A 27,119-nucleotide genomic window follows, 5' to 3' on the forward strand; every position below is an offset into this window, starting at 1 on the left:
TAGATGTCCAGTGGTTCAGTTTGGAAGTTTAACCACCTATCTTCTTCCTTTCCAATTTGGATGTCATTTATTTTTCTTGCCTTGTTGCTCTGGCTAGGACTTCCAACGCCATGTTGAATAAAAGTGGTGAGAATGGGCATGCTTGTTTCTGATGCTAGAGGAAGAGCTTTCAGCTTTTCACCCGTGAGTATGATGTTAGCTGTGGACTTGTCATATATGGCCTTTATTATATTAACGTTACCTTCCCTCTACATCCATTTTGTTGTGAGTTTTTAATCACAAAAAATGTTAAATTTTCTCAAATGTTTTTTATGTATCTATTGAGGTTATGATATCATTTTTATTCTTTTTGTTAATATGGTGTCTTATGATTGATATTTTGAAAGAAAAAAATATTTCTGCTCACACTACAGAGAAAGGATTAAAGGGAAGCAGGAGCAAAAGGGGGGAAGAAGCATTATCGATGTGGTAAGCCAACAATCATGTGGCCTGGGACCCTTGACAATGGGGTAAGAGACCGATCCAGATGCATTTCACAGGGTTTATCCATGCCCTTCTCCCCATTTTTTATTTTATTTTTTTGTTTTCTCAGCATTGAAAGAACTATGTCAACTTTCCCATTGGACATCAAATGACAGCTACCAGGAGAGTAACACACTCCACATGAAAAATGTACAGTTTAACAGACTATATACCTAGTCCAAAGATGCCATCTAGCAGCTGGGCCCTAGTTAACTCATTCGTAGACGATGCTGCGATAATGAGTCCTAAGGAGCCAGCCTTCTCAGGCACAGAGGATGGATGAAGAGCTCTCTCATTCCTGTTTGGAAGACTACTTGCTACTGTTTTGAAAACTACCTCATACGTATGACCGGAGAAACTCAACACTGGAGCTGCCTAGGAATTTAGGCACATGTCAGCTACACTGGATGAGTTTTGCCAGGACTACCAATGATTGTGCCCGTGTGCCGATGAGTGTTTCAATCAGAGTCCAGTATCTTGGGTGATTGCTTCTCTTTCTAGACTTTATACATATTTTCTTTGCATTAGTCTCACGGACCTAAGTGGGAGGTAGAGGCAAAGTGGAGGAAAAGCAGTAAATACTAGAAAAAGTGGCTAAGACAGACACATAGATGGGTAACTGGAACTTGCTCTGTAGACAAGGCTATAGAAATCTTCATACTGGGACAGCCCAGCACCCTGTGCCATAGTTAACAGCTGTGGGAGGCGAGGCCTATCGAACACCTCAAAGGTTCTCCAACCCTCTTTTTTTCCTTTCCGTCTCTCACAAGATTTTCCTAGTCTCCATTCCAGGTAGGAATGGCCGTCTGCACTTCATTCTCATTTACAAACTAAAGCTGGGAGGCTGCTTCTTCTTTCAGTTAAGTTAGAGAGGCATGTAACTGACTAGTGTCTTCCCACGTCTTCCTTCTTTCGGCCTTAAATGCGGCCAAGATGGTGAGAACTTCAGCAATCATTTGGCAATCAAGAGATAAAGATCAACAGAATCCATGGCCCTGACACTACTCAGCCATGGAACCATGTCCTACAATTTTCTGGACTTCTTGTTAACTGGGAAAAATGAATTCCAATTCATTTAGGCTTCTGGAGTCAGATTATTGTTATCTGCAGCCAAGAGTTCTATGAACTAGTCCAAACATCTTCTGCCCTCAGACGTAAAACCACTTGTGGAAGTAAAGAAAAAATCTCCTCATAAAACAATCACGATTAGTACTTCATTGTACTCTTATTTTCTTTCAAATTTACATGTGCATCCATATTTTCTTTATACACTAATTATTATACAAAGTCTTCCAGGTTATAAATTTTATTAGCTGCCTTATATTTATGCATAATTATTTTACCCATATCCTTTTGTTTAACGTGTAGGTTGATGACATTTTTAACTGTTAACAATTTTCTAGCATATTTGTACAGTTTGCATTTTTTATATTTCCTTGGGATAGATTTCTAGACGAGAATCAAAGCAAATGAACAACTCTATGGCCTACAATACATAAAGTCAAATTGCTTTCTGAAAGTGTTATACCAATATACACTGCACCAACAATATATAAATGTATCTGTTTACTTATATTTTTTTTACACTGACTATTACGTCAAAAAAAACAATTGCTGTCCTGGCTGGTATGACTCAGTTGGTTGGACGTCATTCCCATGCACCTGAAAGGTTGCCAGTTTGATTCCCAGTCAGGGCACATGCCCAGGTTGCTGGATCAGTCCTGAGTGGGGGGCATGCAGGAGGTAGCCTATGGATGTTACACTCTCGCATCAATGTTTCTCTCTCTCCCCTTCTCCCTTCCTCTGGCTCTAAAAATCAATAAAAACAAAAAAACAAAACAATTGCTAATTTCATAGAAATAAGAGTATTTTTTTAAGTGGAGATTTCAATTCAAGACACTCTTGGATACTGATCTCTCTCTGCTGCCTTTTTTTTTTTTTTTTTTTTTTTTTGCTATGAAATCAAACACTGATTCCTACACTGTATAATCTGAAATAATACATCTACCTTCAAAATGCTAACAATAGTAACACCCTCTATATGCAGAATCTTTTGCATTGCAGCAAATGCTCTTGAAGCAGGTATGATGTCTGTTCTACAAAAGACTAAAGCTGATGTCAGAAACTGCTAGTGACTTGATGGAGGTTGTAGAACTAGCAAACGGTAGAACTTAAATTTCTGATTTCAAGTGAAGGGCTCTTTCTACTTCAACATATTACTTTTTGCTTCAACATTGGTGCTGTGCCAACCTTACAATATCAGCCCTGACTTGGATGACCGATCCTAAAAAGAATTAACAAAGGCCTAGAAGAAATTAGCAAAAAGAAACAGAGTTAACAGAGTGAGTCTGCATTTTCCTTTGTTCTTTGGGTTCTTGTGACTACATTGTGAAGTACAGCATAGACTTGCTAAGGGAAACCTCAGAGCAGGGCAAGAGTAAATTCCGTAGATGAGAGAAAATTTTGTAAACCCCAATGCTATGGAATATTTATAAAAGTAGGCCAGTAGCTATAGAGCACAGTGGCTTTGAAGAGAAAAAAAGTAGTAATAATGAGAAATGCCTTTATACAGTGGCTCTCCAATGGCCCAGTAGAATAGCCATTGAACCAGGACTTCTGTAAAGTTGAATAGGAGCCCTGTGATCTTCTAGGTTACAGGTATTAGTGAGTGCTTATCAGTTGGTCTAAATTAACCAAATGGTTATAGATAGAGACATTGGCTATATAAGCTCAAGAAAGGTAATGAGGTTTTAAGAAGGGAAAAAATTAAGTCGAGTAATGGGAAGAAGAAAATATTGAGACATGTTGTTGGTATGGGGAGCGTAGTTTAACTTAATTTCTATCCCCTTCTTTTAAGATCTGGCAGAAAGCTGCACCTCAGGATGAGCAGAAAATAAGATTTAGCATGCAATCTTCAGTTCACTCTTTTTTTTTCACATGTTCCAAGAATATACGGCACAAAGAAAACACTGAATATCCCCAAGAAATAACTCATGAAGTGTTAATGAGAAAAGCTCTTCTCCCCAGAGTTTACTCTCCTGACAGTTTAATTCCGGATAAATTGGATGATAAAAGCAAATCAGGACCCATGTCACTACACAAAGGACATTCTAAGACAAGCTGGAGGCCCCTCAAGAGACAGCAAGTGGTTTTGGTAGCTAGCGAACAAAATTCTATCTTTGCAAAAAAGGGCTCAGAGACATACATAGTACAGGAGACTTCCAACTATCAGTCAGTTAAGGGAAGGGCTAGTGTTAGGAGGGAGTGACAGAGGGACAAAGGGAGACTATGAAAAAGAGAAACAAAAGATGGGAGTAGAGGCTCCAGGGCTGGCATCAGATTCCTGGTTAGAGGTCCGATGCGCGGTGCTGGGGAAAGATCCTGGGCATGAACTTTGAGTTCTCACCTATAAGTTTGCATAATGTTGAACCTTTCCCTTAGTCTTTTAATCTCCACTATTCCCATTTGTAAAATGGAAAAAGTAATACCTTTCTCAAAGAGTAGCTGGGAGAATTAAATATTACCTTATATATATACAAATACAAATTATTATTTTATGATATGGTTCAAAGAGGGTAATTTCTCCTTCCTTCAAATAAAAACCTGGGCAGGAAGAAATCCACAGCATGTGATTACAAATGAGTGTGTAGGGGGGCGTGTGTAAGACTCAAGGCCTTAGATGCTTGGGGGAAATTCATTTCCTTTCTCTGTCGAAGCTGTTCATAATGACAATGACATTATCTACACCGAGTTCAGTGCCCAGCACTCAGTAGGTTTGAAATACTTATCTGTTAAGTAAATAAATACTCCAAAACAACATTAAAAATGAAGCTGAATGAATGTGAAGCTGTCAATTAGCAAAGTCCAGAATTTTCATACAAGCAATTCTGCAGTTCAGGGATCTATATGCACTGAAATGAGTTACTTTTTTTCAAGAAAACACAGAAAAACAAAAACTTGGGAAACTCACAAACCTATTCCCACTACGATTTAAAGCTTAGAAATAAATGATGTTTGTATAATGGATAACCTGGTTCTACTTAACTATTGCAGTGTAATAACACATCCCAATACATACAGACTTAAAATGTTCTTTTATATTTCTTAAATTACAGTTTACTTTCAATATCATTTTGTATTATAATGTTTTAGGTGTACAGAATAGTGGTTAGACAATCATACACTTTACAAAGTGTCCCCCCGTATTTCCAGTGCCCACCTGGCCCCGTACATAGTTATTACAGTGTTATTAACTGTACTTCCTTTGCTGTACTCTACATCCCCATGGCTGTTCTGTAACTACCAGCCTGTTCTTCTCAGCCCCTTCAGCTTTTCCATGCATACACCCAACCCCACTCCTCTTTGTAGCTAACCACTCTCTGTATCAGATGGGCAGTTACCCTGTTCACTATGCAGCTACCTTAAGCTAGAGAACAGCCTCAAGGTGGACTTATTCACACGTCGGCAGCTGGCTTTTGATGCCATGATGTGGGGGGAACAGAGGAGGCGGTGGGTCAGTGTTTGTCTATGTGGCTTCCAGTACGCTAGATGGGCTTCCCTTCACCGTGCTCTCAGGGCAGCGCTCCAAGGGAGGAAGATGGAAGCTACAGGCTTCCCAAGGCCTAGCCTTCTAGGTGTGTAATGTCACTTCTCCTACATTCTGTCAAAGCAAGTCACAGGGCTAGTCGAGATGCAAGAAACAAGACTCAACTTCTTCATGGGAATCACATAACAAAAGAATGCACAGCCTGGCCGGCGTGGCTCAGTGGTTGAGCATTGACCTAGGATCCAGGAGATCACTGTTTGATTCCTGGTTTGAGCACATGTCCTGGCTGCAGGCTCGTTCCCCAGCAGGGGGCATGCAGGAGGCAGCCGATCAATGACTCTCTCATCACTGATGTTTCTCTCTCTCTCTCTTTCTCTCTCCCTATCTCTCTCTGAAATCAATAAAGATATATTTAAAATAAAAGAATATATTTAGAATATTTTTAGATATATTTAGAATAAAAGAATGGGATGAATGCGGGGTGGAAGGCATCAATGGGGGGGTGTAAAGGGGGACATCTGTAGTACTTTCAACAATAAAGATAAATTTTTGAAAAAAATGTTCTCTCAGTGGACCTCCCACTAAATATAGCACTACAGCCTACTATATAGTGATGTTCCAACTGTCACACAAAATTTGGATTCAGTAGACACATATTTTTTTGGAACCTCAGAACAATCAGCTTCCAGTCATTAGCCCCCCTATAAGAGAGGGAAAGAGAGAGTGTTGAGGGTGGAGGGAAAAACTGAGCAATTCATATATACACATGGATTTCCACTGTACAAATATTTGCATATTTCATGGCAATGCCTACAGCTTCACCTACTGTAAAGCTGCGTGTGCATGTGCACACTTACATGTGTGCACGTGTATGTGGTGCATACTGTTAGCATCTTTTAGGCTTACTTGAAGTTTTGTCTTCCCTTTATATCAGCTTCCCTTCCTTGGTATTTTCTCTGTGCGATCCCTTCCCTAGTTGGGCAAATGTGATAATCTGTAATGGGTCTCCAGCTCATTAGTGTAATTTAGTCAGGTCCTAGTGTATTTCACCAGACATACCACCCAGGCTGCTGCCAGCATCTGTTTTTGGAGCTCTATTTCATAAGCACCCACAATATTTCTGCTTTAAAATGGAAAAATGATTGCCCCTTAATCAGCTATTTGTTATACTAAGCTACATAAATACATGCAATATCATTCATAAATAATTTTAGCATAGAACATAGCAACAATTAACATTTGCATAGAGTTTTAAAGTTTACAAAGCTTCATTTTTACATACACAAACACAAAATCCCACGTATTCCCTGGGACAGCAGGTAGTTTTAAAAGCGACTTAGGAGGCTTCATATACTGCATTTCAAAACATAGGTATGATCTATCTAGAACTCTACTATGTGATCTTGGCCATTCATTTAACCCCCTGAGCTTAAGTGTCCCTATATTTAAAATTGTATACTATCTACCTCATAGTATCAGAGCGTTGATACTATGGGTAGTATCAGAGCTTTGATAATGAGTTGTAGACACATAGTCAATGCTGGATCAATGCTAGTTGTTAACATGATCCCAGTTTGGCAGATAAGAATATTGTCCTTCTAAAGATGCTTACTTACATCAAATGACAGAGAAATGAGATAGTTGTTGAATATCTAAGTAGGGTTTGCAGAGTGGGAAGACTGGAGTCATGCGTGCCAAGGTAGTGTCCGCTCCTAGCTCTAGCTGGAGAGATGAGCATTGCATCTCCAAGTTGCAAGGCTGGGGCCAGCAGAAACCATGCCATAATCTGAAGCCCTAGGTGGCTTAAAACTGGGAAAGTGCGCCAAACTGAGACTGGAACAAAGGGTGCAGATGTGAACGCAATCAGAGATGTCACCAAAAAATGAAGGTGGGCCTGAGGCAGATGTTAGAAGACTCGAGAATGGAGTTATGAGGGTAAAGGTATAAAATGCTGGAAAGCAAGAAGTCAGGAAGTCTTAGCAAGCTAGCAGCTTAGATGATTATCTGAGTAAATACCAGAAATTGGAGCTTTTGCCTGACTCTGACTCTTTTGCATCTCCTGCGGCCTTTACTTGGTAAGCAGGCTAAGGAAGATGGCAGGAGGAGGGAAAGATTTCTTTATATTCTGGGCCTGCAGATCACTAACCACTAGGGGAGGCGGTAGGAGCGAGTAAAACAGACACTGAGGAGGACAGGTTTTTCTGGAACTGCACTCGGGCCCAGGCAAGGAAAGGAAATTAATTCTTTTTCTGTTGCTGAATCTCCTAGCTCTGTTCGCGTCACGGGAGAGAGTCAGGTGTTATTAAACAGCAACTCTGGGCAACTCTGTACTTCCCCAGAGAGGCAGACAGCAATGCCCACAGAATCAATCTGAGTGGCTTCCTTTTGATGGGCAAAACCCTCTGCTGCTTTATCAATTTGATGACGTGGTCAGATTTAGAGCTGACCACCTTAAAATAATCTGTCTTTTGCTTCTCTTGGATCCTTACCTTGGATCTCGTCCCTAAGCCAAGAAAACCTGCATCCTGTGAAGCTCCCTGGCAAATTTCTAGATTTATCGTTTGGAACTATCATCCCTCTGGCTTGAGAGAAAGAGAGACTGCCATCCACTCACAGCAGGAAAGGTCCCCCTCATATGTCTACGAACTGCAAACTGAATAGCTGGGCTGAAGACTGGAGGGTCAGAGAACAGCCTTCCTGTCAGCTCTTCACGGTTGTGTTAAGCACCATTCCGCTCTGAGCTGGCAGCTCATAGGCCGTTTCCCCCTAGAACATACCATTAGAGAGGCTGGAACCATCTGCCTGTCGGACAGACCATCTGCATAAAGCCTTAGCATCCTTTCCAGAAAACTGAAGAGAAAAGGGACATCCTCAGAGCGGGTCGAGGAACAGAGAGTGAGGACACTGAACAGGGGGAGTTTATTCCCAAACTCTCCTTTTGGCAATCATTGGAAGAAAGGATTCCAGGAAAATTGTTTAAGGTAAAAAAAAAAAAAATGTGACAGCAAAACAGAAAACAATTTTCACCGAAAAGAGCATAGAAAAATTTAAAAGGCAGCAGGCAAAAAAGAGAGAGCACTGTGTGTGGCTTTCAGTGTTTGGAAGCATAAAGCTCAGAATGGGAGGTGTCAAGGCTCTCTGGGAGAACGGGAGGTGGCCGGACGCCTCTGGGACACTGCGTGCTGCACACAATGCCTGTTACCTCCCACAGACCACAAGCTGTCCGGGGCTCCATCTCCTCATCTGTACCCTGAGAATAATCGCTCCCCGTTCACACCTGAGACATCCCCACACCCCACCTGCAGTGTCACAGTGTTAAACATGTAGTAGCTATTGTGTTAACATGGGACTTTTTTCAAGGCCTCGTGCAGGGCCCGCCCTGTGTCTTCATTCTTACCCACCAACTACTTGCTGATGCATTTTCTTACCCTTCTCACAGTGATACGCAAAGTCCTAATCTTCCAGAAATATTATTGTTGCTTCACATTATATTTAGGGCCAAAGCCAAGCTTACCCTCCTTCCTTAGACTTCCCCCACCGTAAACTCCCCAGCGACACCTCCATTCTCTGAGCCATAGACCGACTCCATCGTGGTTGGGCTCTGAACACTCTGTGGCCTATTTCGCCGGCCAATCTCTCCTTTGCCAATCTAACTTCAGGAGCAATATGTTAGCATATTGGGAGGGGAATAAGTCGCACTGCTTACAACTCTCTGTTGCACATGATAACTGATCTAATAGTGAACATAATAGGTTTTCAATAAATGCATATAGAATAAAAGACACCATTAAAATGACCACAGAGGCAAAATCATACCTTGGTATTCACAAGAGGATTTGTTGAGGACTCTGATTTTCTTACACAAAAGCTATCTTGACTTAGATCCAGTCAGATGAGTTTAGGAGGAAACAAACAAACAAACAAAACATGTACCAGACAGATAGAACCAAAATCCATTTAGTGAAAGCTTAGGGAAAAACAATGCAGCAGCGCCTATAGTGCTGGGAAAATAAAAATGAAACTTCAAGTGGCAAAGGCACATGCAGTAGAATCACTGCTGGAAGGTGAGCCAGGCCAAGAGAGGAGAGAGAAAAAGGAGGTGGCATCGACCAGGTGAGCACAGACTCCAGTTCCTGAAAGAATTTGAGGTCAGAGGACACTCAGAAAAAATGTAAGACTATCTGTACACATGCTCTTACTGTGGGCACTGTCATCAGAACAGGTTAATTAATGAAATGCTTACTATTTAATAGTAATCCAGGTTCATTGCTCTGTGCAAGATCCTGAGCAAAAGTCACATATAAACATTGCTTTCCTTTTGAAGAAAGATGACTGAAGGTTTTCCCTTGTGTGTATCTGTATCTACCCTCAGTATGGAGTTCGCTGTCACTGTACATAGTGAATGTTTCCAACAGGGAAAGAAATGAGCAAATCCATCTACAGTTTGTGTTACTAATTATTTGCTTGTTTTAGGGAGTTTGCCTTTGTTAAAGTGATTGTTCAAAATGCTTGCACCTCACAATTACTTTGACTCGGTTACCCAAATATTTGTCTCAATTTGCATGGAAAACTTTTCTTCCCTGAAATACTTGTTTCATGCTGAGTATCTACTGGTTTCCAGGTATGTATGGTCACAAGTTTCAACTCCAATCATACTTTTCCAAAAGTAGACCCTGACTCCCTGTGTTCACCTGGTCCCTGCTTCTGTGCTGTGTAACCTACAACATGAATATTAAAATCAAAGGGTCTTACATAAAAGATTTAGTCTCCCATCCTGGAATGGCTTGCCACCAAACATTTAAAATGCTGATTTATTTGTGTGTGTGTGTGTGTGTATGTATGTATATGTGTGTGTGTGTGTGTGTGTGTGTGTGTATATATATATATATATATATATATATATATGTGTGTGTGTGTGTGTGTGTGTGTGTATCTAGAACACCAACAGCTGATAAAAATATAATTGAAATATCTGTATTATGTACAAAACCTAGAGAAATTTTGCAGAAATAAGAGAAGAGGTAGTTAAAATGTTTCTCTTTTTTTGACAGTAAAATCAAAGGAAGATTGTTACCTCTTCTCTTTATCAAGATTGCTTTGGAAACGCAATTGCTTTCTTCTGTTTAGATCCAAGCAGTGAGCTGTGTTCCTGAGCTCACAGCATTTTAGGATCTGACCTTAGAAATTCTCACTAGGCTCTCTTTGCTTCTCTAGTCTCCTTGAATGCTCTGCACAGATTCATTCTTTCTCCATCAACATGCCCTGCACTGACATCAATATTGCCGAAAGATGACTTTTCCTCCTCTCTTTCTTGTTTTTTATGGCCAGAGAGACAAGGGTTTGCCCTTCTGTTTATTCATGTGAAGTGATCATTTGTGCAACCTCTGGCTCTGTGGAGTACAAGAAGGTTTATAGGCAAAATAATCGCTATACGAGAATAATTAGCACTGCTACTAATTATTATTATTAATACTACTACTAATTATAACTGAATATAATTTTTATAATGATATTTTTGAGCACCAAGTAAATTCTAATCTCTCTTCTAAAGCCTTTACAAGTAATATTTTTTCTCCATCTTTTTACAACAACCCTGCAAGATAAGATAAGGTTACGTGGGTACAGAAGTAATCTGCCCAGAGTTACATAAGTAATTAGTAGATAAAAGTATTGAGAGAGACTACCCATAAAGTGCACACTACAAACACTGCCCAATACTACTTACTAGTTAATGTTACCGAGGAGGCCTTTATTGCTTTGCTTTACCCTAAGCCCTGTAACTGTAGTACTTTTATACCCTGGCCAATATTCCACATGACAGCAAACATTCCAATAATACAGGTAATTGTCAAAATTAAGTAGAGCTCTACCTCAAGCTGTGGGTGCTGCCGACGAGGCGCTGGTGATATACGGTATCAGGAGCCCATTGGTTCAGGGAGGTGACCCTTCAGAGGTCCCCTAGAGACAAGGAGACTATAACTTCCTTCCCACTGATAGAGTGAGTCAGGTTAAGAAAACAAGATTACTTGATTTGCATTTAGAGCAGGCTCACTCTGGACTGTCCTCTATTCAAGGATTTATGTGAAAAAACACTGGGGTTGCAGCCTAAAAAAAAAAAAAATTAATGAACCATAGTATAGAAAAATATACATGAACTCTGATGTGAATCAGAATTTTAGGTAACAAATGAATCACTTTTTGCCTCATCTGTAATATGGGAATAATAATATTATCTTACCCTTTTTTGAAGAAGGTAAATAATCTAACCTACCTAGCACAGTGCCTGGCACATAGAACACATTTGTTGACTATATTAGACAATTAATTATCATTTTTAATATTGCCTCCGTATGTGCCAGCAACAGTCTGCAGTTTCTTACAGAGGGAATTTTCTAAGTTCAATGCAGCACTCCAACCACAAATCCCGATGCTTGAGGCTGTGGTAGAGGCCAGGGAACTTGCATTTATTATTTTGAGCAATTGACATCCCTCTTTTCTTTCTTACTCTGCTAGGTTTGTATTTTAAGAAACGGGCCTTTAAATGAACAGAACATGGATATTGTCTTCTCTCCCAGCAAGCCATAAAACAGACTTCATCCATTTGTTAAAGGGAATGAAGGAACCTACAATCTGAAGAGCAAAACCCTACTCCCTTCATACATAGGGAAAGGCTGACTCTGCAGAACAGAAATACCTGGGTCAAGTGGTAGCAGCCGTGCAGAGTTAGCAAAGCAGAATTGAACTCATCACTGACAGCTCAGCTCAGCTACATTAATAGGAACAAGGATTTTTACATATTTTGCAATATGTTCTTGAACTAAATAAAGGTCAGAGTCAATGGCACAGCCCCACATAGGTCAGACTCTTGCAGAGGAACCTTAATTCTGTTGAACTATCAAGTCCAAATGCCAAGGGGCAGCCTTGAAGACCACAGCATGCCCCATCCACATGCAGAAATTGCAGTAAAGAGAAATGAGCAGTGAGAGTCCTTCTGTATTCCCCACAGCAATGCTTGTACCTGGTAGGTGTTTAATAAATATGCATGCATCCTTTCTTTGACTGAACAAAATGAGATGTTAGATAAAGAGCAATGTTAACACCACGTACTGACATCTGAACTGTGTTTCTGCAACCACGTATGGATGGTGCACATGATTCTCACTACTCCCATTCAGTATTGTTTGGGAAGTTGGGAGTGTAAGTGAAGTGACATCTGGAAAGTGCACTTGGTTGCTCTGAGAAAAGATCTGATGAAACCATAATATGTGAAATGAGCTCGCCTACAGAAATATAGCTTTCTCGCTCTCCAGTTTTACTTAGCTCTCGGATTATGTGGGGGCTTTTACTCTCCTGCATAAATTCCATAAATACATTGACTGAATTAGGGTGGTCTTCCTAATTCTTAATCTGGGTGAAGAGGAGAGAAAGAATATATGGAAGCTCTCTGTAGAGTTCTAATTTTGTGTCAAGGGTTTTACTAAGTACTGTATTTATTATCATTTCTTCATTAATAACAGAGGTCCTCTGAATGATGGATTGTTTCTATTTTAGAGACTAGATGAGCTGAGCCTCCAAGGGAATAGATATCTGAACCCAAGTCTGTCCAACTCCAAAGCTAGTGCTCATCAATACCACATTCTCTTGCCATCATGATCTCAACTCAGACTTTTAATCCTGATCTATCTGTCCCCAAAATGTAACTGAGAGTAACAATCATCATGACCTATTCTATTATAAACACCCTATTGATGAAACTTCCAAACTTAACTCAAATACTAGTCAACAGCTTCCCTGTAAACTGGAGTTTTCTGAAGCCTACAAACTCTAAAAATGTGTGCATTCCCATGAAAAAAGGCTAGAGTGTCCACAACTTTCTTGTCCTTTCTGGATACCCAATGCCAATGAACTCGGGTCCTCACACATTTCCTATTTTATATGAAACTAAAATTATACCTCCTATAGATTGGTAAATTACTTGCATGCCCACGTGCACACAACCACACCCAAGTAACTAAGAATGCACCACAAAACTTACTGCAAAGAGGTATTGTCCTCACAGGTAGGAAAACGCTCAAATGATGACATTATAAATTTTGATCGCTCCTCATGAAGAACAGACCAGTTCTGCTTCATCAATTTAATTTGTAGAGTCTTGAATCACACATGAAGTCATCATTACCATAACGCCTTACATTTCTATAGCAATGTATAATTACAGATCATTTTACTCTGTAATACTTCATTATAATTCTCATGACAGCACTATGAGTTAAGAATGCTTATTTCCAAACTATATAGGAGAAAATCGGGGCTCTGAGGCTTTGAGTGACTTACTGACCTTTAAAGGGCACTACCAACGCTTGACTGATGCCTTCTGACCCTCAAGCTAGAGTTTTCTAACCCCAGCCTCCCCCCTTCCCCATCTTAGCTGTGGCTACTGAGTGGTCCCCAAAGGCAATATAGATAATTGACTGAATTGATTTAGTCAACTGCAAAGCCCCTGTCCTATTTGCACCTCATTCGATCTATCTTTTCTTGTGTAATTTATTGGGGCACTCTAAGGCTTTGTTTTTAAGTAATAAAAACAATAGCAAGAATAGACAGAATACATCTGTGTATATACTCTGCCATCAGGTAGTATATCCCCCTCATGCCAAGAGCCTGCATTTTCTGCTGTAGGCTGGTGCTCTAGCCTATTAGCCTTGGCCCCAAGTCAGCCCCAGTTCCTGGAGCTAGCACACAGCTCCAGGCTGTGATAATGACTCAGCAATCAAAACTTCCAGTTCAGCCCACCTGCCCTCACCCATCCCCAGGGCCAGAGCTCCAAGAGCTCCTGTTTGCCCAACTTACTGGGGGATCTTTCTGGCTTCCTTGACAGCTTCTCTAGCTGACTCTCCAGCTGCCAGCTTTGTTTGTTACAGAAGCAAAGAGTCCTTCGTGGGTTAAGTGCCCCAGTATTAAAAACACAGAAACATGCTGGAGAATGTTGGGCTTGGTTGGCTCACTTGAGCAAAGACCCATGGAAAGATTGACCAACTGGCTGGAGCTAAACAGAGAAGGAATCGAATTTCCTTTATTCTTCCCCCAAATAAATTCAAGGCAACCCTTGACCAATTCACTCTTTTAAAAATATAACCCTGCACTTCATTTCTTCTGGGGAACTTCAACCTCTCCTTTGGCAACTCTGACATGTTACCCCTACTGAAATGGGAAGCTACTTCCCTCCCTCCCTTCTGCTTTCTTTTCCAAACTCACTATGCAGGAAAACCAGCCCTATTAAACTCCAAAACACTTTCGATCACAAAACAGAGCCCAGAAGACAAAAGAAAGCCATGGACCTGGAGCCAGTTCTGATTGAAAGCTGTTTACCTCTGCTCTGCCCTGAGCTGGTAATAGAGATGCAGAGCTCCAGTCAAGTCAAACACCATCAGGAACCCTTGAGATACCAGGGAGACGCTTTGCACATTGCGTGAGCTGTAATCAGAAAATCCGGAGTTGGCTTGAACCCCACTTCTATTATTAGCCTAAAATGAGTGATAATGAAACTGTTGCCCTCACTAGTAGATTCCCTCATTACCATTATTAAATCTCCAATGCACAAAAGCTGAGATGTTATCCTTAGTATTTTTTGAAGATGGTGTTGAGAAGAATCTATGCAATTAAATTTTACCAATCCCCCAAGTCTAAATATAGCCACACGGGGTGGGACTGTGAATGGGAGGAGGGAGCAACAAAATTAAATGGCCCTGATAAAAGGAGGTACTAATTTGCCAACTTCCAGAGCAACATTTTCAAAGGGCTTCTCTTTCTGCAGAACAATCCTAACAAAATAGATCATGTACAAAGCTGTCCCCTGTGCCCGGTGCTGGCTATCCAAAACCGAAGGTTAAAGAAGAGCTGACCAACCTAAGGAATGGGGATTGTGCTGGCAGAGTCTGGGAACCTCCAAAACCTTGGCATAACCCATGGGCACTGGGAGCACCAGGGCTCTGTGCTCTCCTTAGAACAGTCAACTTTGTGTTTCTTATTTATATATTACATTTGCCTTCAGGTTTGATGAGAGCTCCAGGTTATTTCCTCCACAAAGAAAATGAAATTTCATTTAGGGTTTCACCTCTGTTCAAGTCATTTAAAAACGAAAAAAAAGAAAAAGAAAAAGAGTCCCTTTCTTGACAGGTGAAATGTAGCTGGAATCTATGAGTAGCAGATGAAAATATCCTGAACGGAAAGAGGTGACAAGAATGAGATATCATAAATTACACTGACAGGAGCGAGTTTTTGCCGGGCATTTTCACCAGGGGCAGCATGTGAAGCACCAGTTGCAGGACCGAAGGGGGGACACCTTCTAACAGCTGCCCCCTCTGCCCGGGTGTCTGCCACCTCCCTGCAGGAACGTTACTGAGGGAGAGGGAGAGCCCGGGTAACACCAGGGTACAATCTCGTCTTGAAGTTTTTAGTTTTGTTTTCTTTTTAGTTCAGGAATTTCGAACAACTCTTTTTAGAAACAGGAAATAGGGTTCATGGGTCAACTATGATGTTTAACATCTCTCAACGTGGACGCTCTCATAAAGCTTTAACCCAGTCGAATCCTCTGACCAAATCTCCTCTGTTGTGATCAGTTCCATTTTCCTGTCTGTACACCAACATCGGTACGTGGAGAGAAACACCCCTGTGTGCCCTCCTCTGCCCGGCTAACCCACAGTCCTGTCATCTCCGTGGGTCTGTTCACAGTCGCAGTTCTGAGCTGGCTAACCTCCCGTGAAATATCACCATTTCTTTTAGGAAGAACCCCCGTAGGCAGTGCAAAAGAGTCCCCAGATGCCATAGGCATTGACAGGGGGAAGCCCTCTTGCTTCCACTTGGGGTCTCAGCATTTTAGAAACACACTTACAAGTGCTCTCACTTCTTGGGAGAAGTGAAGTGATGCCAACGCAGAGATAAAATTACAGATACAAGAACACGGATGCCATCACAGCGAGATGGTGTTTTCATTAAATAGCCTCTGGATGGAAACAGGTAAAGTACTATCCACATTTAACTTTGAATGAAAGGGACAGAAAAAAAAAAAATGCAAAGCTAACCACCAGGAGACACTGAAGAAACTGAGTTAGGGAGGATGTTTGACCCAAGTCACCTGAATCCGGATGCTGTCTGCTGGCTTTTACAGCACAGAGCACGCAAGTGGGGGCCGTGTGGTCTCTGGGGAGCACACAGGGCAAGGGGAGGTCTCCAAAGGAGAGACACAAGTCTTCATCGGGAGACGCTGCCTTCAGAAAGGTTAATGAGATGCGATTCCAAGAGAATCCGTGCAAAAAAGAGAGGTTCGAGATGCTAAACAATTTCCACTTTGTTCGCATTTGCTCCAGTTAAGAGCTGTTGAGGCAGCTCTTCTGTATTCCACACATCCACTGCTCTCCAGAGCAGATTTAACTATTCACGGAAAAAAAAAAAAAAGTGCTATGGAAAAAAAAGTCTACTATTAAGTTATGACAGCAGTCCGAATGCGCACCCCAGCCCCCCGCACGCACTTTCCCTGTCACTCAGAGCCTCTGCCAGCAGCTTTCCTGGTCTCCTGTCTCTTACATTCAGATTGTATTTCAAGGAGGGAGAGGCTAGAATTAATTTTTTTTCCAGATTTCATATATGCAGAATCTACTGCGAAAATGTTAAATCAGCAAGAGGTATAAAAATGGGAGGAAAGATGGGGGTTGGCTATACAAATGGAAGTCATCTCCTTGGCATGAAGACAGCCCCCGAATGCCACACACCGGGCTCTTCTGAGCTCACGACCTCCGAGGATGCGCTTTCAGACCGCATGTGGTTCCCGAAAACAAACGGAAAGGCACAAACACTGCAAGGGCCAGGACCCGTCTAAGGAGTCCCGTGACTTACCTTCTCTCTGCGCCCTCAGCTTTCACCGAGGGCAGCGGAAAATCCTGCAGCTTGTCTTGCGCTCCCCTTTCCTTCTGCTTTTTTAAAGTCACATAAGAGAGAAAGAATCAGTCCTCAAAGGATCCATTTATCTGAGCATCCAGCAAAACGTGTCCAAGAGACGCCGCCAAAAAGTAAGCCAAAAACTCATCAAAGGCAAAAAGAAGACAGGGGCGGGGGGCGGGGGGAGCCGAGAAGAAAGGGGGTGGTGAGCGCTGGGGGGTGGGGGCTACAGATGGTGAGCCCAAGTGCCCAGAGAATATTTTCACGCCTTGAAACCTACTGTACGAGGTACCTGCTCTGGCCGCCACACACTCACACACACTCACACTGACACACTCCCTCTCACGCAGAAGCAGGCACCCGCACTCACACGCACGCTCGCGCAGCCGGTGCCATGAAAACTGTCAGCCGCAACCTCCAATCGCTGCTGCGCGCTGCAGATGGCTCCGCTCCCGGCGCCCTTCCCCGAGCGGTGCAGGATCAAAAGAGCATCCAGAGGCAGGGGGACCCCCCCCCCCCCCCGGGGCTAGGCGGTTCCGGATCCCGCTCCCCGGGCGGGCGGGCGGTGCGGCGGGAGCCGGTCAGGCAGCGGGGGCGTGCGCTCGGGGCGCGCGGGCCGCGGCCAGGTGGTTAATCCTGCTGTGCGGCATCCCCGCCCCGCGGGCGGCGGGCGGGGGCGCGGGGCGGGAGCGCTGGCCGGGCCGCCCGTCCCCTCCAGCGGCCGTCTCAGCCCCGGGGCCCCGGAGCCGGGGGAGGCGGGGGGGCTAAGGAGCGGCAGCCCCAGCTCCCTCCCGGCAGCGCGGGCGGCGCCGAATGCGCACTGGCGCCCGGTGCCCGCGGCCCGCGGAGGGCGGCAGAGCCACCTCCGGCCAGGAGGCGCGAGGGCTCGCGGGCTCTCCCTGCAGTCGCCTCCGTCCTGCCAGCGCATTGTCTCCCACAGCGTTTTGTTTGGGCCAAACATGGGGGGGGGGGGGGGGTTGAACAACCTAGAAGCCTAGGGCTGGCTTTTGAATGAGAGGGAAAAAAAATGTCCAGGGAGACAAATTAGCTTTATTAAAGAGGCTCCAAGGAGACCCAGGCACATTTTTAACATGCTGCTGCTCTGGCTGTTGAATGGAAATACAAAGCAGTTTCAGAAACGAGCCGCAGCCTGTCGATCTTGGCGCTGGCAACAAGTACCCGGGTCTGAGCGATGGCCCCGCGGATGAACGGGTTCCCGGTAGTACGGAAAGTTTGCTCATGCGTTCTGCTCCGGAGCCAGGCCCCGGCGTGCGCAGGAGCCCGGCACGGTTCGTTCATTGTTAATATGGATTTAGACTCTACCCCTTCACAGTTTTACTCTAATGCAGTTTTTATCACATAACTAGCAAACTGCAGAGAATATCACTTAGGGAGATTGGTTGAGAATTGTAAATAGTAAGTATTACTGTATGTAACACTTATATAGAGGGAGTTTGGAGTTTTCAAGAAATAAAATATGATATCCCTTTTAGTACCAAGCCATGAAAGAAATATATGCACAATATGCTAAGCGTATAATTCTTCACCCTCCCAAAAGCTGAGTTTCCCTCCTCTATGATTCAGTCTCCTATTACAATACCTCTTCTTTAGTCAAAGGGACTCCCTGAGTTCCTTAAGGTGAGTTAAATTGGTATTATCTGAATAAATGAGCACTGGACAGTTAGAGAGGCAGACAGGAATGCATTATAGAACGATGTAATATCAGGTATCGCCAGTAGATGTCACAAAAGATGATCCAGGTAAAAGAATTCTACCAACTGCAAACATTTAACCTAATTTAGTAAACACGGATTTTAATAAAATGTATAGCATCAAGCTGAAGTACTGAGTTTTTATAAAATCTAAAGGTGCAAGTAAGAACTTAGAGAACAACTTGCCGTTTATTTTTTTCCAAATCTCACTTTAAAATCACTATTTTACATAAATCCAGGAGATTATCTGTTATGAATGTCAGAAAAAACAAACAAACAAACAAACAACAGGAAACCACTGCCTAACATTAGATTTGCATTTAACATTATTTCTAAGGGTTATGATTTTTTAATTTTATAAAATATAGCATTTAATTATCTTCTCATTTGTAACAGAGCAACTACGAGGTTTAACTACAAAACAGATAAGAGGAAGTAAATTAGGTGATTAGAATGCATACATAAAATCTGTGTTTAAGGCTCCCACTTAAAGCAATAATTCTGTTTCGTCTTGATTGTATCTATAAAATATCAGTTTAAAGGCATCACCCTTGCTTAGGAGTTCAGCATTATGAATAAGCAATGGCACACAGGCAACACATACTAAGAATTTTGATTCATTTGCATTAATTCCAGTTATGTTAATATACGAAAGGTTTTAAAAACCTAGCATATCATCTTAGCCTTCATTTGTCTAAGTGCAATTAATTATTACTCACCTAATCCCAGCCCAAACTGGCCCAAATCCTAATAAAAGATAGTATCAAAAACTTGGACATTAGAGACCACACAGACCTGGTTTCCAATTTCAGCTCAGCCTCATATCAGGTGGTCAGTCTCTGCAAGTCTTTCTCCCCCTCGACCTTTTTTTTTTTAATTTTACATGCAAGCAGGACATTAATCCATACCTAACAGGATTATTGTGAGGACTAGAATGAATTAACATTTATTATGTGTTCAGCATATTTCCTAACACATAAGTGTTCTATAAGTACTATTACATATGTCCTCTAAATAAATTTCTTTTTCTTACTGTGTTAGCTCTTTGTCGGACACAGGGGGAACCATTTAATCCTTTGGACATCAAAAGATTTGGGTTTTAAATTTATTTTTATAAATAGCTGTTTTGATCTTGTTTTTGTGAACCCATAGTTGAATGGTATTAGATCCCTTTTTAAAGTTTATTACACACAGACACATTCTTGCAATTATCTATGTGCTACAAGACTCAGGAAAACAGGAAATCACTTTCTTGATTAATAATTTTCTGAAATGATTTTTCACCCAAACAGAACATTTAGAAGAAAATCTAATCGCAGTTTACCGCTTCCCCACCAAGACTTGCTTTGGAACCAGCCGTGCCACCAAGCCCTAAAATGACCATGCTTAGCAATGCAAAGTTTCATTTTTGGTATTTCTGGCATGTAGCAATTCCATTGCAGATTATCACTGCAACTCATTATCATTTTAAAAAGAGTGTCTGACTATTGACTTTCATGGAATAGTTGTCATGTATTCAATAAATAGTTTGCCGAGAACATGACCGCCTTGTTTCAAACACTAGGGAGTTACCCAGCTGAAACCTGAAGCTGGCTCCGGAACACGGAGGGCAAAGGGAGACCTAGGAAAGGCGGGCGGGCCAAAGCAGGAGGTGGCGCTTTTCCTAAGCAAGGGCACTTACTTACCAGGCTAGTCGGGCACCGTCAGGTGAGCAGATCTGCCAGGCGCACGCCAGAATCTTCAACGTCTGTGCAGAGGTTTGAATGGCGTCAGCCGCTTATTCTGCACAGCTGTTCCCTGCACCGCCTCACTCTCTCAAGGCCTTGCCCTTGAGCTGGCTCAGCTGGGAAAGGGGGGATGGGCATTCCCCTGTCCCGCACAGGGAATGGCGAGGGGCCGCTAATTATCCAGGTTCATCTCAAGGGTCAGCCAAAGATCACCTGCGCTCCATGACCTCCTCCAACCACCACTGGAATTATAGATAAATACCTGCAGAGTCTCTTGAAGAAATAAGTTTGATAAAAAAAAGGAGTGAGATACTGCCCTGGCCGGGTGGCTCAGTTGGTCGGAGCATCATCCGCACACCAAAAGGTTGCGGGTTCGATCCCTGGTCAGGGCACATGCCTATGTTGCAGGTTTGATCCCCAGTCAGGGTGCCTAAGGGAGGCCACAGATCAGTGCTTCTCTCTCTCTCTCACCCTTCCTCTCTCTCTAAAATCAATAAAGAAAAACAAAAAAATATATATCCTTGGGTAAGAATTAAAAAAAAAATGAGAGAGATATAAGATGAAACTGCTCATCAGTGGCCCATTGTTCTTTACCCAGCATGCTAAGAACCTAGAGTAAGTAGAGCAATACTTATACTAAAGTTCAAGAGCGGTTTCTTGGAAGTCTGGTTTCTGTTTACACTGAAATGTCCCCTCTCACCCTGAGAAAGCTCAGTATCGGCAGCCGCCCTCGTTCTAACTGAAAGGCGGTGTGTCACAGAGAGCTGGCACACGGTGCTTGGGCATGCCAGAGAGCAGGGCGCCTGCGGGCCTCCCTTACACTGTAAGACTTGGCTCCCGGATGCTAGTGTCAGAACCCCTCCCCTCGTGAAAGTGTCCAGGTGATACGGGGGTTTTCGAAGAGTATGTTTGCATTAGGGAAAGAAAGGCAACTAAATCCATATTTTTGGAAAATTCTAAACTCCCAAAGTTGGTCTGAGGTAGTGAGTCAACAGCTACCTTTAACAGTAGATAAATGTATGGCTCTAATACTGATATGTTTTAGTTCTTGGGAGTTAACAGGGTATAAAAGGTTCCCACTAGCATCACTATGAGCAAATTCCTCTTCAAATGCTTATGTGACAATGTAAATGTTTGTGTTTCTTGTAAACACAGTCTACTTACAGCATGTCACGGTGCTTTTGTTTGCTCCTACATCACATGCTATGACATGAGCATAACAACTGGAGCTTGGTTCAGCATTTGTTCCCTCCTTGGCTTATTGTAAAATTGGTTTACCTGTAATCCAAGTGTTCCGAATTAGCTGATTAGTCTAAACGATTACATTCTATCATTCCACCTCTGGAAGTCTTTATTAATTATGTCTTGAAATTAGCTTGGCTCTTTTATTTAAAGTGTTTTAAACAATTATTAAAAGTTGGACATTATTACGTTTCCCAAATTATTTAGCCTTCTTATATATCCAGCAATTGCAAGCTTAAATAACTCTCACATGCGAGTTGAGCTCTTTGGATCAATTTCTACAAGAGATCTCCTGGGACATTTACAATCACGACTGCGCATCAACCCAAAGAGCACTTATTTAACCCATATCACTTAACACCTATTGCTTTATTATTTCATATACATGTCTTTGAAAGACCTCTTTTCACTGCCCAGAGACAGCCTAACACACGTCCCTCCAAACCTCAGCTCCCAGATAATTATGTTGTTGTTATTATTAATGATAATATGCTAGACATAACAACTCAGGGACTTAATGTATCAGGTCACTGATCATAGTTTTTTCTTTCAACTTCAGCCTTAAATTAAGTAACAATAGCTTGTGCATAGATTGCCTGCTAATTGTGGTGCAGTTACATCTACCTTTTCACTAATTTAAAATAATTCCTTATTCTTCTCTTATTATTGGCATGATCCATGGAGCTCGCCTCCTCTCTCGTTCCTGATACGGGACGTTTGTGCAGTCACTTTTTTTTAAATCAGTCTTGATAGAGGTTTTTCAGTTTTACCGATCCTCCCAAAGAGTCAGCTTTTTATTCAATCGATTTTTTTGTCTCCTTGTCAGTTTTTTACTTCATTGATTTCTGCTCTTATCTTTTATTATTTATTTTCTTCTATTTTCTTTGGGTTTCATTTGCTCTTGTTTTTCCACTTTCTTAAAATGGAAGAATAGGCCATTGATTTGAAATCATTTCTTTCCAAGCTAGCTTTTTACCGCAATAAATGTGCCTCTCAAATATTCTTAGGCTGCATGTCACACATTTCGACATGCGTGTTTCATTTTTATTTTCTTAAAAATAGTTTTTAATTTTGCTTTTGGTTTCTTTTGTAACCTATGGTTTATTTATAAGTGGGTGATTCAGCTTACAAATATTTGGGGATTTACCAGATTCTCTCTGTTATTATTTCTAATATTAATTAATTCCACCGTGATCAGAGAGCATTCTTTGTTTTATTTGAATCCTTTTAAATGCACAGACTTGTGTTATGGCCTAATTAGGTAAATTATCCATGTGCTGGTAAAGGTAATGCTTGATTGCTGTTGGTGGGTGGAGTGTTCTAGAAGTGTCAATTAGGAACAAGTTTGATAACGTTGTTCAGTTTGTCTACACTCTTAGCGATTTTCTATATACTTATTCTATTTTTTTTAATTCTCCACTGTCATTGTGGATTAATTTATCAATTTCATCTGGTTTTGCATAGTGCATCTTGAAGCTCCGTTACTGAGTATGGAAATGTTGAAGGTTTAATGTCCCCTAATGAATTAAGCCTTTATCATTATTAAATGACCCTCTTTGTCCCTGGTATTATTGTGGTTTTTTTTATAGAAACTATTTTATCTGGTATCAGTATAACTGCTTCAGCTTTTTGTGGATTATTGTTGGACATACATCTCTTTTTGCATCCTTTTACATTTAATCTATTAGTTTTTATTTTTTGTGCAGGTCTCTTTTAGGTAAAATACAGCTGTGTCTTGGTTTTTTACCCAATCTGACAATATCTAATATTTAATTAGAGATGTTTGAAGCATAAATTGACTGAAGATTTTTTTAGTCAAAGGATAAATATTCCTCACTACTAAGGCAATACCATTCTACTTTCTCTACCCGGTGCCCCAAGTTTATGGAGGTTTTCCTGCTCTAACCAGGAGGAACATAAAATGTTCCCTGTCTGACGTGAGCCTTGGGGATTATTCTCCATGCCCTGTTGGTGGCTCTTTCCCCGGTATTGGCAGTTTGTTCACCCACATACTCTGGTTAATCCTCAGAGGAAGAGTCACCTGGACATTCTTCAGATGGGTCACTATCATGGATTATCACTGATCACAGATAGCTGCGCAAAGCGAGTTCTTCGTCCTATAGAGATTGCTTTCAACAAATTCATCGGCTTTGCATGACGCTAGATACTGGCGAAGCAGGTTTTCTGCTTCTTGCTGTTTTTTGTTTTTCTTTTGCTGTTTTTAAGATTCTATTTTTTGGACCAATTTAAGGTTCACAGCAAAACAGAAGGGGAGCTGCAGAGATTTCCCACACGCCCTCTGCCCGCACACCTGCGTGGCCTCCCATCATCAGCATCCTCACTAGGGTCGTACATTTGTTACAGCCGATGAGCTTACACAGACACATTACAATCGCCCAAGGTCCAAGGTCCGCAGCACACATGACTGTTCAACCGAAAAAGGTCTTTCTCACATGGTGCACACTTTGCAGGTTGGCAAAAGGGCACAACTCACTGTGGTCGCTCCGGGTCTCGGCTGACTTCACCTGTACAGGTGGTTTCACCATCAGCCCTGCATGGGCAGGAAAATATGGCAAGTAACCCTCTCTTCAAAACTTTCTGCCGAGAAGTGGCTAATGTTACATCTACTCAATTCTGTTTGTAAAGACAAGTTATATTCCCACACCTCAATTTGGAAGGGTGGGTCAGCACTATTCTATCACGCTCGTGGAAAGCAGAGAGCCAGAAGTACTGAGGACATTGCTAATGATGGCCATGCCCTCTACCAAGGAATATGTATGCTCATGATGCTAATGAAACTAGAAATGTGCCCTTAGTTCATCAAATTCAGTCTGAAAGTATCACCCATCAAGGAAAATGTCAGGCCTTACACACATATAATCATGTCTATTCTGAATTTCCTTCGCTTACTTCAAATTCCAGTTGCTCAGTGATCTCCAAGTTTTCTTCCTCTAAGAAAGGGACTATACACATGGTGACTTACCCTAAGAAAAGTTCCAGCAGCTTTGAGAATAAATTTCTACATTTAAAAAGCTATTTCAAACTTCTAAGATGTGAAACATTTCTTTGGGAGGAAACATTTACAAGAAAACAGTATTAAAATATTTCAGGATTCTGTTGTACATTGAACTGCCTCAGAATACGCACCTAAGAGAAACTACGCACTGAATCTGGGGAATAAACATTGAAGTAGACAAAATGCATTTAAAGGATTTTTTCTTTTCTTTCTAGTAGTGCCTCCAACTGCTAGAGTCCAGGTGTCTTTAGTTGCACTTCTCACCAAGGGAAAAAATGTATATGTGCTTGAATCCAGGAAACTAGCTATGACGGTAGGCTTGGAACTGTTGTGCACGTACAGAATGCCTTTTAAAACTTTCTAGTCTTTGGATTCCTTTTCCTCTTTAGACCCTTCTTGCGAGGATGTTTATCTCTCACCCACTCCAGGCCTGGGGTGGAGCTCTTTCAAGGCCCTGGGGAGCAATGCATGCTTTTCCTTGGCGCTCCTTCCCATGAGACCTTTTGGTAGCTTCTCCCCACCAAAAGAAACAGGGCAAGTATATCATTTCACATGACATCATTTACACCTTCAGCCAAAAGAAGGGAAGTAGAAAATAAACCTCACACACGGTCTAACAATTCCAACCCCACTCATCAAGCTTTAGGGGGATTTTTCACAGGGTTTTGGCACCAAAGGGTAATAATTATAAGCAGGGGGTCCAATTTTCTTGGAAATTCTCCTAAACTTCCTCTAACTCAACAATGCAGCATAGGCTGACATGTGGCAACAGGGGTGGGGGGCAAACTTTTGTTTTTTAGTATCAAAACTATTTAATATATTTCCAGAAAAGACAGTGCTTACAATTGAATTATGTTTCTGGCTCTTTCCCTAATAACATCAATAGCATTGTCAGGTCAGCTAATAGAAATACAGATGCTAGCATTCAACTTGAAGATTTAGGGAAAGTTGTTAGGAAGAAAATGTTTCCTCTAACTGAGGAAGGCTGAACTACATCTGTGGGCACATATACGCAAACCGTTTTATCCACCTATGTAAGCACAGACTCCTTCTCCTTGGAGGCAACTGGGACCACCCACGGGGAATGGTCCCTGCTACTCCAGTCACACTTAATGCAGCCATCCCCCCTCCACTGCGGTTTCCAGAAGATTAGGAATTTATATTCTTTTGTGCACCCCTTTCAGCTTCAGAGCCAGTGCTGGTGCAAAGATGCTGCCGTAGGTTGGATGCCTCAAGGTCCGCACTTGACCACCACACATGCGGCCCACTCGTGGCGATGGGGAGAGAGGCCTCCCCTGGACGCTGCCATTGAACCCCAGGATGTGGCTGCGGAGAGGAATTCGAGACACCTTTTATCCGCCTCTCTTTTGTCCAGATAATTAGCTAGGCAACTTTGTCCTCAGCTGAAAGATCCACGTAAACCCTAAATCCCCAAAGCTGACTCCTGTCAGATGCTTTTTTTCCAGCGTCAGTCTCTGGTACTATGGTTGCCGCTTTCCTATTATTCTTAAGAGCTAGAAGGATGGACTTTTCTCATCAAAATGTTGGTCAGTAATTCCTACTAGACGAGCGTAAGGCATTTAGAATCGGCTGGGGTACGGTAGCCCAAGAGAGCCTGAGGACAACACTGCTTCTGAGGGAATTTCAGACAGAAGAGGAATCGGGAGAAGCGCCCCAGGTTACACGCATATGTGAAGCTCATGTCCTTTTGCTTTTACGCTTTAAACCTCCTGTCCCCAAGAGGTATAGATAGCTTAGCTCCTGTTTGTTATAAAAAGCATCATCTATCTAACTCATAATATATTTTTATGCCAGAACAATCCATAGCTGGTTTGTTATTTTAACTTTTTTAAAAGTATGAGTATAAGCCAATTTTTTTTTTATCAATAGGACCATTGAATTAGGAGTCAATCCTCTAAGGCTTAGTAACTATGAGACATTATTTTCTCCCCTCTCTCTCTCTCTCTCTCTCTCTCTCTCTCTCTCTCTCCCTCATTTCCTTATCAAAAGCCAAAGGGTTGTAATGAACTATTTGTATCAGGCTATAGTGGGAATAAACTATTATGATGCATATAAAAACTTTATAAATACCATTACAAACACTACTAAATGCCATTATAAATATTACTATTAATATTATGGTAAGGAATAAAATGCAAATTATTTTCATTTGCATGTTGCAATAAGCTATAAGAATAAACCTAAAGTACTTCCAATTCACTTGCGAATCTGAGGGAAATAGCCAGTAAGTTCCATAGTATGTAGGCAGGGTAAGAGTTAGAAATAACATGCTACCCCACTGTATTAAGAATAACTAAGAGTAGTTACTTGAACAGTTAGATGAACATTTTTTTTCAACTAACATTGGTAATCATAAAAATCAAACCAATATTTTAATAGTTCTATTTACCCCCCTTGCA

General features: G+C 41.8%; 1 protein-coding gene across 10 annotated transcripts in view; it reads right to left on the reverse strand.

Annotated features, from left to right (window-relative positions):
* Window positions 1-17,502, reverse strand: part of LRRC4C (leucine rich repeat containing 4C) — an 834,219-nt gene extending 816,717 nt beyond the window's left edge. For 9 of the 10 annotated variants that reach the window (XM_081155249.1, XM_081155240.1, XM_081155239.1 and 6 more), the window contains exon 1: window positions 16,961-17,502. The gene's annotated coding sequence lies outside the window, so the exon portion shown is untranslated. The remainder of the gene's footprint in view (window positions 1-16,960) is intronic. The other variant, XM_081155245.1, reaches the window with a different exon arrangement.
* Window positions 17,503-27,119: the final 9,617 nt, after the last annotated feature.

Source organism: Miniopterus schreibersii (genome assembly GCF_964146895.1).
Source record: "Miniopterus schreibersii genome assembly, chromosome: 12".
Classification (NCBI taxonomy): Eukaryota; Metazoa; Chordata; class Mammalia; order Chiroptera; family Miniopteridae; genus Miniopterus; species Miniopterus schreibersii.